Source organism: Camelus dromedarius, chromosome 12, assembly GCF_036321535.1.
Source record: "Camelus dromedarius isolate mCamDro1 chromosome 12, mCamDro1.pat, whole genome shotgun sequence".
NCBI lineage: Eukaryota > Metazoa > Chordata > Mammalia > Artiodactyla > Camelidae > Camelus > Camelus dromedarius.
The window spans coordinates 14,171,690-14,186,594 of NC_087447.1; the positions used below are offsets into that span (position 1 = coordinate 14,171,690).

General features: G+C 37.9%; 1 protein-coding gene across 11 annotated transcripts in view; it reads left to right on the forward strand.

The window, feature by feature from the left end:
• CELF1 (CUGBP Elav-like family member 1) overlaps positions 1-14,905 on the forward strand; it is a 64,093-nt gene that overhangs the window by 15,773 nt on the left and 33,415 nt on the right. The window lies entirely within an intron of this gene.

Sequence of the window (14,905 nt, forward strand, 5' to 3'; positions counted from 1 at the left end):
GTTTATAGCCATTTTGATTTTGTGGTTGTATTTTAATCATCCTTGGTATATACGATTGTTGTCTTTTGCATTGTATTGTTTATTTTCACATAAGTAATCTGAATAGGTAATTAAAGCTGTGATGTCGTCCAAAAAATAGCGTATTAATCCACAATAAACTAAGCTTTGGGAAATCAAAGTTGCTATAAGAGGCCTGCTCGGAAGAATTAAATATACAAGCCACCAACACAGTTAAGTTTTAAATGGAATGTTGAGCACTTGCATGTCTGTTTTGTGGGACATGTAAATGCTTTTACATGCTGAAATCCTGCTGTGTTCCTTTCTTTTTCAGCACAAAGAGGGTGTGGACAAGGCTCTGCCTTGCAGTAGGAGACCTAGCTGGTGGGATTGAGAGATCAGGTTTGCTGTAATAGCATCTTTATTCATTACTGCATTACCTTACAAGGGGCAAAGAGAAAATTTCAAATGGTTAGTTTGCCAATAAAAATATACTAAAGTAAAATAATTGTGGTGGACAATTATATTTTAAGAACTTGAAGGGTTTTCTTTTTTTAAGTTTTAGGGAAAAACGTGATGCTGGGGTGTTACCTACTATGTCTGAGTATGTCCCATAGGATGGGGGATTGTTCATACCTATACAGCAGACATTTCAGTGATGGGAAGGAGCTGGGCGATGCTCTCTTTCTTAGGGCTACTCTTCATAACTGGATGACTTACCGAGTTTTGTAATCAAGGATCTCAAGGTACTCGGCATCACCATTTCTAGGCCCACCATTTTGTCTGCCTGTGGCAGGTGGTTTCCCCCCCACACCCCCTTTTTCTTTTAATGGGGGTGTAAAATTTCATCAAAAGGGGAGGCAGAGATTTCTGAAATGGAAGAATATTTTCCTGAAAGTGTTAAATGTGAGAGATGTTAGAGTCGGGGCTGAATTATGGTCTGAATTAATGTTTTATCTTTTTGTTAGAATATATTTTCTCTAAAGTGGGCAAAAACTAATTTTGCTTCTGTAAGCATTGTGGTATTAATCTCATACTACTGTGAAACATTTTAGGTTTAAATTACTTTACGTTTTAAAATTATAGACTCAGAATTTCAGAAATGGGGGGATCTTAAAAATCATCTAGTCCAAATCCTGTGTCCTCATATTTAAGATAATTGCAGGTGTCCTGGTAGATGGGACTCATGCAAGATCTAGGTCTGTCTGTCCTCAGTCTCTTTCTCTTAATTTGCATAGTGTTTATAGTTTGTACCCCACACTTTAGTACTAGTCATGTACTATCAGCCTTTATTATCTCATGTGTTAATCTTCTCTCTCTCTTTTCTCTCTTTTTGTAATTGAGGTATAGTTGATGTATCATGTCTTACTCTTATCCAGTGATTAGGTTATAATATTGGCGATCAGTGATACCATGGCTTATGTTTGTACTGTAGCCCCCGTGATACTGAGCAAATATATAGACAGTGCACAGTAATCACTTGGTTGATTCATTAAGAGCTAAATTATAGAATCATTTGAGCCCATCCATTGTGCATTTCTTATCTTCGTGGAGTGTTCAGTCTCTCCAGAAATTAAGCTTTTATATATTTCTCATTGAGATGAATCTGAATGAATTGTTCTAAGCATGGTAATTTTTGGAACATAAACATTTGGCTTCTGATTATATAAGCCAGCATCCTGGGAAATATATTTAGAAATTTATATCAGAATTTCTGTTTTGTTTTGTTTTTCCCATTTTTAAAAATTGAAGTATAGTCAGTTTACAATGTTGTGTCAATTTCTGGTGTACAGCACATTTCAGACATACATACATACATATATTCATTTTCATATTCTTTTTCATTGTAGGTTACTATAAGATATTGAATATAGTTCCCTGTGTATATCAGAATTTATTTTAACTTGTAAATTAGGAAAAAAAGAGACCCAAAACATAGTTTGAATTGGAATAAGACCTTCATTCTGAAAACAGCTAAGGGCCAGTAAAGGTTAGGATCATTCACACAAATGCGGAATAATCCTTTTTGCTTGTTCAATTGCAGAATGTAAACGATAAATTAAGCCTCATGGCTGCTGTTGATCTGATAAGAATATGACCTAGTAAAGTTTTCACAGTATCTTTTTTGTTTCCTGTGGCAGAGGGATTCTTGGTGTAAATGACTGAAATTATTGGGAGGTTCCTAGATTGAAATAGCATCTCAAACCTTTCTTCAAGTACCAGCCTGTGCGTTTCTGTTTTTTGTCTGGAGCATGTGAACACAGTGCATGTGTGTGAGATAATTGGGCTTTCACTAATGGCCCCCTTTCAGCAGCCATGTATGGGTAAAGCTGTTCAGGTCTCTGCTCCTCCTTCTCTGAGCATGGAGCAGGATCTGTTCTGCTGAAGCTGCTGTTCCACTTTTCAGCTTTCTATATTTGTACAGCAACAGCAGGAGCAGCCCACTAGCTTCGCCGGGTGGCTGCCCCGTGTACCCAGGCCAGCTCAGGCCTGCTCAGGGCTCAGCCAGGGGTTGCAGTTTTGTGTTCTTACGTGCATGCATCTGTCTGTCTGTGTACATTTCTGTGGAGGACTGAGGCTTTCAAGTTAAAGAGGTGACCTGTTTGTCCTTTTTGTTTTGTTTTGTTAATTATAAACAATAGTGTTTCAGAATCTTGGGGATGGAGTGAGGAGGCAAGATTTGTATTATTTAACAAAACATAGGGAGAGAATGCCAAACTGGTTAATAGAGTATCAGAAATGATCTTTGGGTTCTCTTAGAAACTTATTAAAGTAGTAGTGGTTTTTTTTTTTCCTTTTGTATTTCACTGGTCACAAAGCTCAGTTCTTAGGGGTGGAAGTGAATTCCTTTCCTGGCACTCAAATTTGCTGATACAAGATTTGAGTAGAAAAGGCTGAGACACCTCTACCCTCTTAAGAAATGATCTCATACACATCTTTTTTGGAAGAAGGTGCAGTAGGGGCTAAGCCTCTTCCCTTTGCCTTTTGCTGGGAAAGAAACTGTAGGAAATGCCCCTTTGCTTTGGGCTTTGCAGTGGCCTCTGCTGTTTGTGCTGATTCAGAGTGCTTTGTAAAGCTTAGCCTTGCAAAGGGCTTGTAATGTTTTTTGGTATCATGTCTATTTAAGGAATAGAACGGGGCATGACATGTTGACAGATTTCAGGCTATTTCCAAAGAATATTGGGTTTGTTGTGTATTTAAGTAAGGGGTACTTGTTTTGTTATGAGATATTCTAATTAGACAGAAGTGAATTCCTCAACTCTTGGTCAACTTAAGTCTAAATTCAAGTTGGTTTCTTTGTTTTACACTTTCCTTTTACTCCCCTCCCCCACCCCCCGTGAGTCATAAGCATGCAGAGTTGGGAATAGAACTTGTCAGCTGAGTAAGAATGAGACAGTTCTCTGCACATATTTGTAACTGTGGCCGATGAGGAGAGTAAAGAACTTTAAATGGTGGATAAATACATCCACTGAGGCAGCTTCTTCTGTGGCTGTGTGGTCTGGTTGCAGAGTTCCATGTGACCATTTGCTGGTGTATTCTGCCTTTGAATCACCTAAGAGTCTTGTCCATTGTTGGCTTCAAGTTCTGTGTTTGTTTAGGGCCTAGGACCTGGTGCTGAGTCTCTCATGGATCCTGCATACTTAATGACTTTCTAAAATTCTGTTGTGTGTGGCATTAAATTGGCTTCACTTTCCCCATCTTGGCAAATTAGTGCCCCTCTCGTTTTACCATCCTACCAACATTTTCTCATTTATACCATGAATCGCTATATATCCTCTTTAGGGACTGTCATTGGAGAGTAAAATCAGTGGCAGCTCAACCTTAGTAAAGGACACCATGGTTAGCACATCTCTTTGTCAGCTTTCCTTTTGTTCTTGATCTTTTAAAAACATTTGTAATTTCCCTGGTCTCATTTTATTAGTTTGTATTTTTTCATTGTATGCATTTTGAAAGCTTCTACAAATCCTTTTTGGAATGACGAGACTAATAAATAAATGTTTATTAATAAATACGTGCTCTTACAACAAGTGGTTCACTATTTCGTAATGAAGGGTACACTTACACTGGACGTTAACAGACCCAGTTGGAGGCTGAAGATCTGTCAGCCCGTCATTGCTCTCTTAACTTACATCCCTCCCTCCCCTTCTAATACGAAATATTTCTGTATAATCTTAGGTTCTCTATTTTGAAGAGAATCATCTTGTGAAAGAAAACTTTTGGGGACTCACCCTCTCCCACCATAGACACCAACCTTAGTGCCTGGAATAACAATGATAGCAAAAATTTATCGAGCACCTTCTGTGTACCAGGCACCGTTTAAATGCTTTACATACATAACTCTTAAAATTCTATAAACATCATCTAGAGTAGATACAGTTACTGTAACCATTTGTCAGATGAAGAAACAGGTGTAAAGAAGTTAAACAATTTACCCAAAGCTAAACCTGGCTGGTAATCTCAAAACTGAAATTAGAAAGCAGTGGTGTGACTCCAGAGTCTGGACTGTAAGACATATTATAGGCTTACAGTAAGTATTTGACTATTAATTTTATTAACATAGTCTATATTTTATTTGGGGATTATTGAATCACAAGTCAGTCTAACTCAGTTTAATTTAGAATTTCCTTCTGCAGATGACTACTGTATATGACTTTGGTTTTGCAGGGCACTGTCAGCTAATTCATTTATTGATGATAAAGAGCTGAAAGGCAAATAGGTCTACAGGGCATACCCCAAATTAGTAGTTTATTTCTGGTAGTGCCAGACTGTTTATAGAAGATATAGAAAGCAGAGTTAATTTTAGCTTCTTTAACTCTTGGTCCCTGCACTGCACATCTTTAGGAGATGCTCTCATGAGGGAGCATGGGAAGGGAGGACTAGCAGATTTTGCCTAATCCATTAGCTGTAATCTGTGTGGGTGTAACAGGATAACAGGGAGATGTGTTCAAAAGAAATGATGTTGGGAGAATTCTTGGTAGGCCGAGTGATTTCAGTGGAGGGTAGCAAAAATGTTATTTTGTCTAAAATAGTGAGATTAAATAGCACAAAAGTTTGATTTAGACAGGGAAATAAGAATCAGCTCTCCTGAGGTAATTGTTACCCAAATTGATGACAGACTTTTTCTTGCTATATATACTTTCCTATGTATGTATCCTGTTCTTTGTTTTGTTTTGTTTTGTTTTTTGTTTTTTGTGTAAGTCATATCTTTTGAATAAATAAGAACAAGGATTGGGTCTTTTGTACTTTCTCTAGTTCTAGGTATAGAGTGGATGTTCACTATGTGCACTTTTGATGGATAGATCTCCCACTTTATAAAGAGCTTGTTTTTGTAAAAATGAAATCAAAGCACTGACAAGTTTAATTTTGTGCAACAGTGGGTTTTTTTTTAAGGAGTGATTTGAAGGAGGTGACGGAGATCATGTAAATGGGTATTTAAATGTGAGAAGCACTTTTAGGAGCACAATTTGAGAGTGATGAAAGCATGATAATTGAAGTCATTTTTTTAAAAAGTGACAATATGAAAGAGATATTTAGAATTTGCCCCAAGGCTGTGTATCCTTTGGGATGAATCAAGCCATACTGAACATACACCTTGATTGGCTGAAACAAAGGTGTAAGGTTTTGTACTTCCTGGCATAAAACCTAACTAAGGAAGCATCTCCATGTAAAGAAGCAGTTTCTGGTTTTGTAGAATTATAACATGAAGAACAGAGAGAGATTGAGTAAAGTTTCCTGCGTTTCAACAGAACAGGACAAACCCCCTGAGACAAGACCATATGGAAGCATCTTGCTTGAGTGCCCATGTGTTCGGGATGAGGTTGAGGCAGATGGTACATGCAGGGTTCCTGGCTGCTTGGTCAAGGATTTTGGAGATGGTAGAAGTTAGATGCTGGGTACTGTGGAAGAGTTGTTGTATGTTGTGTATATGGGGCATGCTGGCCTAAGAGTTCACATGAGCACAGTGAGAGGATATTGATGTATTTGGTAGTGTGGGGATAAGATAAGAAAAGAGGTGGGGATATACTGACTTGGAATGATACCTACAATTTGATTTTAACCTCCCTCTGAGATTAGGGAGGGAGAGACAGGATATAGTGAGAAACAAGATTCCAGATCCCTGGCCTCTTCTGTTCTTTAGAGCCTTCAAGTAAGGTAGTGCAGGACTGTAGGATTTTTCTACTTAAGCTTGAAGCTGTTTTGATTCCTTTTTGAGATACTAGGCCAAAAGCTGTATTTATAGAACTTGTTTTGACATATTATCTCACCCTGTCCCTTGCCTTCCTTACTGGAATCCAGCTAATGTTGCACTTTGCCTGGCAGGAAAGGTTGATTGAAGAAAATGTACGTGTATATACAGCTGAGTGATTGAAAATAGCTCCAAACTTTGTAAATAGGCCAGCTATAAGGTTTGCAGTCCAAGCTGTATGAACATCAGTTGAGTTGCTGTGATAATTTCAAATGGGATAATATAGTTACTCAGCTCATATGTGGTCGGTATACTGCTGGTTCACTTGGACATTAGCTGTTTCTACACAAAAATTTCTGGCAAAAGCAGGGAAAAAATACAAAAGCAAAGTGCTTATTTGGTAACAGAGCATTAGTTGGGATTTTTCTTTACTTTGTCCCTCGTTTTAAGAATTTCTTTAAAAAAAGTTCAGTGGAATAGGTAACATATGTAAACAATTCAGTCATTATTTTACTTCTACAACTTTATTAGCAGTTTTTCTTTATCCTTCCTGAGATACTCTATGTACAAGCCATGTGTAAATCCTTTCTTCTCCAAATACATCTTCCTGATCAGTCCTTAGTGGTACATTGGAACAGCCTAATTCTCTTTAATAGCTACAGTGTTCTGTTGTGTCTCTGGTTTATTTAACCAGCACCCAGCTAATGGGCATATATGTTTCCAGTTTTTGCTGTTATAAACAATGTTCCTATGAATGCCCCTTTGGATACTTTGTGTACATCAGATACAAGTTTATTTGGAGGTTGTATTTCTGTTACTGGAATTGCTGAATTCCTGGATTCAAAGGGCATGTGCAGTTTTCATATTGTTAAGATTCCCTTTTTATATTTTGCAAGTGATATTATTTACTGAAGAGTATTATTAGTGGACAGAAAGATCTTAATGCAATTCAGTCATTGTACCATCCCACACAGTTACTGGAAGGAACATGTGGTCTCAAAGGGAATATTGAAGAAACCTCTTGAGATAAGCTTAATTATCAAACCCAGCAACCATTATTGCTGGAGAAGAGGCACGTTGCCTAGAGTAGGCAGGAGTAGCCCCTCCTTTTTTATTTTTAGGGAATATGGTGATGGTACTGAATCTGCAAGTCAGATATATATTTTTTTACTCTCAAAATGTTAGTTTCACCCATTTATTCTCTCTGCCTTAGAAAAAATTTGTGGTCAATGGCTCATTCAATCCTTTTCTTTTAAAGCTACTCAAATGGATATCATGAGACCATTTAGTCATCACAGTCAGTCTGCAAATTCCAAGTAGTTGTCATGCCTAAAGTTTAATAATCACCTTAGAAAATAAATCAAAGTTATATTTTGAATACCCCCTCCAAAAAAAAGAGCATTTTATAATCTGGTTTATTTTACCAAATAGAGTGCTGTGACTCCAGAAAGTACAAGTGTTACATACTGATTGTGGAACCTAGGTCACTCAGTCTCTTTACTTTAGTTCCCTCATCTGGAAAATGGGAATGAAAATGCTGAAGAATCTCCTTTGAGCTTTTAGAAGAATAATTATAAAGTCATTTCCAGAAGGTTATATATTACAGAAATGACTCCTCAGAGACATCAAGATTATAAGGTAATTTAAAAAGTAACTCTGACAGTGTTTTAGAAAAAAATTAGTCACATTCTGCCTACATGATACTAACATATGGTGCAGCCCTGATGAGCTGCACAAGTGGGCTGAAATCAAAATGCAGTTGGAGAGAGGAGCAGTAGTGACTCACTAGATGAGACAGATTTGGCCTTATGGCAGGGCAGTGAAACTAAGGCGGAACCAGTGGTCGTTCAACATGCCAAATTTCAGCAAGTGATACGTGAATATTATGGGAAAGCAGAATGATTGAGCCCTTGTGTTTGGATTAGGTACTTTGTCAGTATCTCAGGGCCTATAGCCCTCTGTGTCTTGAGAGCCTCCACTTTTCCGCACAGTGGGGAGGGAACCTTTGCTGCCTCTGACTTTTGTGCATGGTTTCCTGTGTTTTTGAAGGTAGAAGCCACTAGGCAAATATTTAACATTGATATGCCTGGAACATTGGGTTCAAATTAGAAGGATACATAGAAGAGTTAGCAGTTCTGCCCAGAGAAATCTGCACATTAGTTTAGCTACTATATGTAAATTGCTCTTGCTACATCCAGCAATTTAGTTGCCCAGTACTGACAGTGCTGCCAAGGAAACAGGAGGAGCTAAAGACAGAATGAGATTCCTACTCCTCCTACCCCCACCCAAATAGAGAGCTCTATGGGGAGGAGAAAGGGAATATTTAATAGGCATTTTGGGAGGAAGTAGGGAAAGATTTTTTTTTTTTTAATGTATTTTGCATTCCCTGTCTGCCTCACCTGAGCACCTCCAAAATGGGATACCTCAGGTGAGATGACCTCTGGTTTAGATGTTTATATAGTCATATGGAAAGATTATAAAACTTAGCAGGAGATGAGATGGCAGATCAGGGAAAGGAAGAACAAAGAGCCCAACTCATCTACTACTGTTCAACTCTATGAGCCATTTTTTAAAAAAAGAAATTTCAGAGGATTTAATAATTATGTTGGCTTTGTCAAATAAATATTATATTCATTGGTTGTGACATACAGATAAGGATCTTATTGGCAAAGTCAGGCTTTAGGCCAGTTCTGACTCTGATTCTTAAGTATATGTGGCTTACAAAAAAATGTTTATAATAGTTATATGTGAAAAAAGTAGGTTGTGTAATAGTATGTACAATGTAATATTTAATTTGATAATAATTTTGTGTATTTGTATGCATCTTAATATATGGATAGAAAAAATCTTGGAAATAAACCAAAACGTAGTATTATGAAAAAATGAATAAATAGAAACAGTTTTTTAAATTGAGGAAGTAAAAAAATTAAAGGGGAATACTCAATACTACTGTAAATGGGAGGCTGCTCATAATGTTGCTTTTACATAAATATCCACAATTTAAAGGGAAACACATCTTTTACTAAAAAGTGCAAATATTTATGTGTAGGTATGTCTCAGTTTAAGAAAATGTTAATGGAAAAATGAATAAATTAGAGTAGATAAACTAAGGAATTCATTTCAGCAGTTGAAGATCTGATCCGTGTTATTTTTATTCCAGGTGTCCTGGTGATACATAGAAAAGAGGAGGAGGAACTCTTTATTTGTTCACAAAATGGTAGCATTTGAAATATATTTCATTAACAAAAATTTAGAAATGAGGTTTACATATAGTTTCTCTCTGGTGTATCTCATATGTGGCAGAGACTAAACTAGACCTTGGATAACTATTTAAAATCAGTTTGGAGAAAATAAAATTATGCTTTTAGATGACTTACTCTGGATTTTTCTAGTTCAACCTCTAGTTTTATAGATGAGGAAACTGAGGCCCAGAAAAAGTGATTCACTCAAGATCACACATGGCTTCATATCTGGCCTTTGTCTAACATATTGTCCATTTTGTTACTTTACAGAACAGAGAGTCAAAGAGGACCATTCTAACAGTGGTCATGAGCCCCTTAGAGAATCTGGTAAAACCTATTGATTCTCTCTTCAGGAAACCTCACAAGTCCATCTTCACACGGTTTATTAGCAAAAAATATATATACAGGGTTTATAGACTTAATCTCCTTTCCCCAGAGCCCATCTGTGGATTCTGAAGAGATCTAAGGGTCTCAGATTAAGAATCTTGATGGAAAAGGAGAGTTTTAAAAAATTGTTGCCGTGTTGCATAACAGCATTAACACAACTGAACTGTATACTTAAAAATGGCTAAGATTTTATGTATGTATTTTTTACCACAGATTTTTTTAAAACTGGGAAAAAATTGTTGCCTCTGAACAAAGGATGAGCATAGTGGCCAGTGGAGAAGATGAGGTTGAGATCTGTTTATAAACTTCTCTGCTAGGGTCAGGGAGAGGACACACGTAGATGACTCAGTCAAGAGTCAGCAGCCCCAAACTTACGTCTGAATCATGGAACTAGTAGCCACAGAGCAAGTGTCACGGTGTGAGGGGGGCGATTTTTATCCACCCCACAGAGAAAGTGTTAAGTTTTATCCCTGCTGACTTAAGACAAGCCGGAACTAAGCTTGACGTAGTATAGGACCCATACTGTGCAACATGCCGCAACTTACTATGATGGAAGGAGATTCTCTGGGAGTGATGGGACTAGAGAAAGGGAATTTCCCGTGTGCTTCAGTGTATCTGTTTAATCCACCTAATCACCCCCACCGTACAGATGAGCAAAGCAGTTATTGGTTAAATAGTTTCTCAGTATTGGGTCCACCTATCTGTTGCTGAGCACTTTTAAACATTTTATTTCGTTTGATGCTCTAGTCTTTGAGGTAGATTCTACCCACTGTTAGTTGTTATGTGTGTGCCCAGGATCCTCAGTTAGAAGCTGGTGTCAACTGCCGTTCCTCTGCTCTGCAGATTCCCAAGGAAAATAGGTAGATTGACTAACACAAGCAAACTCAACTGTATTAACTCTAATCCCTGGTGGAGATTTGCATCGTGATGAGCTTGGCTAGCCAGGAAAGCTTCCAAAGTTGATCCTTTTATCTGGTTACTTGGCTTTCTAGGGAATTGGGGTGGGAGGACATGCAATTTTCCAAAACAGTAAGCCCAGTCTTTTTACTGAGCCAGCCATATAATAGAAGGAAAAAGAAAGAAGTGAGGGCATTGCAGGCAATTTAATAGGTAACAAACATTTTTTAAAAGCACAGTTTTCTCAAGTCATTTCTATTATTTTCCTCTTCCAGTGAGACATTTGTATAGTGGCTTATTTGTATTCTGGGCATCCATTTGCTTCCTTTTGAGGTATGTATGGAAAGTCCTCTTTTACAGGTGAGGGAATTGACACTTTAGAGATGTTAATTAACTTGAGCGGAGTCACACGTCTGCTGAGTTATTCAGTGGAAGGTTTTCACTACCCTTAATCATCTCTCTTTCATGGCAGTTGAGACTTTGGACATTCACTTACTTATAAGATTTGCCTTAGAAAAATGGTCGGACTCTACTCTTTAGCCCTTAGCATTTAGACGGTCTTTCCTGTGGTTTGTGTGGATGATTTTCCTTGTAGACACTTTTTTAACATGATGTTCTACAGGACCCAAACTGTTCAGTAGAGAACAACTTACTACAGTGGAAGGAGATCCTCTGGGAATGGTGGGACCAGAAGAAGGGCTTTTATCATGTGCTTCAGTGTATCTGTCATCCTTTGACCCAGGGGTCCAACTGCCTGGCTTTATATTCCAACTCCTTCATTTCCTGGATTCTTGTGATCTTGAGAGTTACTTCATTTCTTTGTGTCTATTAGATGGAGATAGAATAGGTAGGAGGATTACATGCAAAGGGCTGAAAACACTGCATGGCATACAGTAAATGATCAAAACATGTTAGCTTGTATAATTATAGTTACTTTGTAAATGTCTGGACATTTCTCCCTACTTTCAAGTGATAAGGTTTACAAATTTTAAACACCGTATTCCATCAATTCGAGGATGCACAAATTTGTTACCATTGATTGCATTTCTTAAATTTTTTGATTTGTGATAACCTGTTAGATTCAAAGAGTTAGGAAAATCTGCTGTTGAAAAAACTTTTTACCTCAAAGCTGGATATAAAATCAGTGAATTATCTAGACCTGTTCTCAAATTTCCCAGAAGACCTTAGGGTTACCCTGAGGGCCAGGAGAGGCAAACAGGTGGAACCTAACTTGCCCTTTTCTACCTTCAACCTGGAAGCTTTATGTTTATGGGGGAAAGAGTGCATTTAAAAACATTTCAGAAACCTCTAATCTGGATAGTTGTTCAGTTCTTCATTAGCTCCCTGCTTTATATCAAGGTATTATTGGGAGCACTTACTAACAGTTAGTGAGTCATACCAATGAGATTCAGACCTCATGTAGGTCATTGAGCATTACTGTGCCTGCTACCAGCCCCTGTATCTGGAATTTGATTCAGTGCATACTATGTAAGAGCAGTTGATGGTGATTGAATCAGCGACCATTTTCCTGTGAAGGACTGTTTTGTTATTTACTTAGCATACAGGCCAGCAGAAAACTCTTGAGAGGTAAAAAAGGATTCATTACTTTGCCTACACTAAGGAAGACATGTAAGAGATCTGAGACTTTTCCTATCAGTCCTGAGAGATGATACTGTTCATTTACTCTTGCATGCTTAAAACATGTAAAGATCATATGTAGGTTCCAAGATATAGTCCAAAACCAAGTATAAATTCTTTCCAGATTATTTACTTTTCCTTGAGGAAATTGTGGGATAGGCACTTTGCCTTTTTGGGGGGTTGGGGGGAGGTAATGAAGTTTGTTTATTTTTAGAGATGGTACTGGGAATTGAACCCAGGACTTTGTGCGTGCTAAGCATGTGCTCTACCACCTGAGCTATACCCTCCCCCGGCACTTTGCCTTTTATTGTCCCTGTACTGTTGACTTGCCAAGTACAATTTTAGTACTTCGTAAACCATGTTTTGAGCATATCAGAAGCAGATAATAATCCTGCCTGTTTCCCTTAGTGCTAGCTTCACCTTCATCCTTCTCTATTGCCTTGCCTCTATCCCACCCACCTTTTTGATGCTCCCCTTTTTCCTCCTTAACTCTTTTCACCCCTCTTTGCAACTACCTTTATTCCTCATATGGTGATTAAGAATGTGACGATAACAGAAACAGACTGTGGAGCTCCAAGGAAGTACGAGACAAACATAGTTCAGGCCTCCTCACAGAACTTAACGCATTTTGTTTGGTTCCCCACAGAAATGAAAGATGTAAAAACAAAAACAAACAAACAAAAAAACCCTCAAATCTAAAGCTTTTAGTTTCTATTCAGCTTTTCTCTCTGCCCAAAGCATTTTTGTTTTCTTACAGACAAGGCAACAGAAAGCAGAAAAAACAAAACTGGAAAGACAAAGCTTTTAAAGAAAATACCTTCTTATGTGTTAGAATTCCCACTGTCCTCCTTCAAGTGACTAGGCCTGTGTGGAGGAAGACAGTATTCATCCTGTTTTTGTATGGTTAAGTTTTCCTTTAAAAAGTCTTTGGGTGACTTAGTAGGGTAATTAATATCCTACTTATGTGTTAGGTTTTTTAAAGAAAGAATTCATTTTTCTCATTCTCTTGGCCAGGCAATTAGGGTGTTCTTTAGCCCCCATAGGGCTGCTGTGTTCTCTGGGGCCTAGATGTGTAATCCTCATACTTTAATATAATGGTCCTTCTTAACGGCCCCAAACCTCCCTTTTGCTCTTTGTATCATGGAGATTCCCCAGCTAGCTTGCAGTGAGTCTGTTCTCACATGGTCACGCAACAGCAGTGTTTCTCAACTAACTGTTCCATGCGTGTTACATGTAACATATTGGGAAACATGACTCTCTGGTCTTTTAGTTGCCTGTTACATCTTCCAAAATAAAACTAACAAGTAGACATTTAACTTGTTCTCTATCAATAGCTACTCCAGAGCCCTCTTTAGACACACTGTCTCAATAAAGGTTTGTACCTCCTAGATGGTCACCTTTCTCAAGAGAGACAGACCATGGGCTGTGGGGTGTTAGAATCCTGCATGCAGAATATTTTAGCATCTAAATTCTTAGAGTAGTCTCTATCTTAAGTAGCGATAACGATGAGGTGTTGTGTACCTAGAAAATGTAAGTTCCTTTTCCTCTTGGTAACTTTTGATGATGTAGAAAGGTCCAAGAAAGTGCTTTTAGAAGTTTTTTTTTTGTTAGTGTAGACTTTGCTTTAAAATGATTGGAAGTATCCCTGCTTCCTTAGCAAAATTGGAAATAAGTTAGGTCCATATGGAAAGTCAAATTAAGTATATAAGCACCCATTTTATGCCAGTCAACCTCTGTGTTCAGGGAGGGTGATAGAGTGTAGTGTCTCACAGTGAGTTCTGGTTCTGGCTCTGTCTCTCAGAATTCTGCTTACACTTTTTAGTGCAGACATTGTCCTTGGTGACTTTCAGCAGTCCTCTGTAGCCAGGGCCAGACAGAAGTACAGCTGGCAGGAGTTGTAGGTGGAAGTTTGTAGGAATTTGGGCAGCTCTTATAGAATCAATCTTTACTTGCAAGATTGTTTGATAATGTTTAAAAATAAAGCAAATTGGTTTTGTGGTTCCTGTGTTTGCTTTTACCTGCAATTAACTTCCCCATCTTCTGATTTTTTTTTGGTTATAGTGGTTTACCACCGTCCTGGGGCCACCAAGATGCATTTACAAGGGCAGGAACTTGGTTGCCTTTGAAGAGTTTTATGCCTGGCACCAGCCTATTCAGGAAGGTTGCTTTGGGGAAATAGCATGGCCTCTACACATTAATAATATGATCTTTAATTGCTAAAAGAATTACACAGCTTTTAGCTTTATTGTAGTTTCCCAACCAAAAGCAGATGCTAAAAAAGATTGTTTTGGTGACTTAAATGTACTACAACTCATCCTCATAAATCCTAGTCATTGTTTTGCTATTTGTTGTGACATTTTGGGGCAAGCTTTTTTTTTTTTTTTTTAAGCTTTTAGTACTTTAGTTACCCACCTTTTGAGTTGATGGTGTTTTTAAATTACTTTGAGATGTTAAATGTAATTTATCTGTAAGGTATTGTGTACTTTGAAAATGGGAGAGGGAGAGTTTGTTTTTAATCTTCAGTCTTGGTGACGAAGGGTCTTTTCTTTTGAAAGAA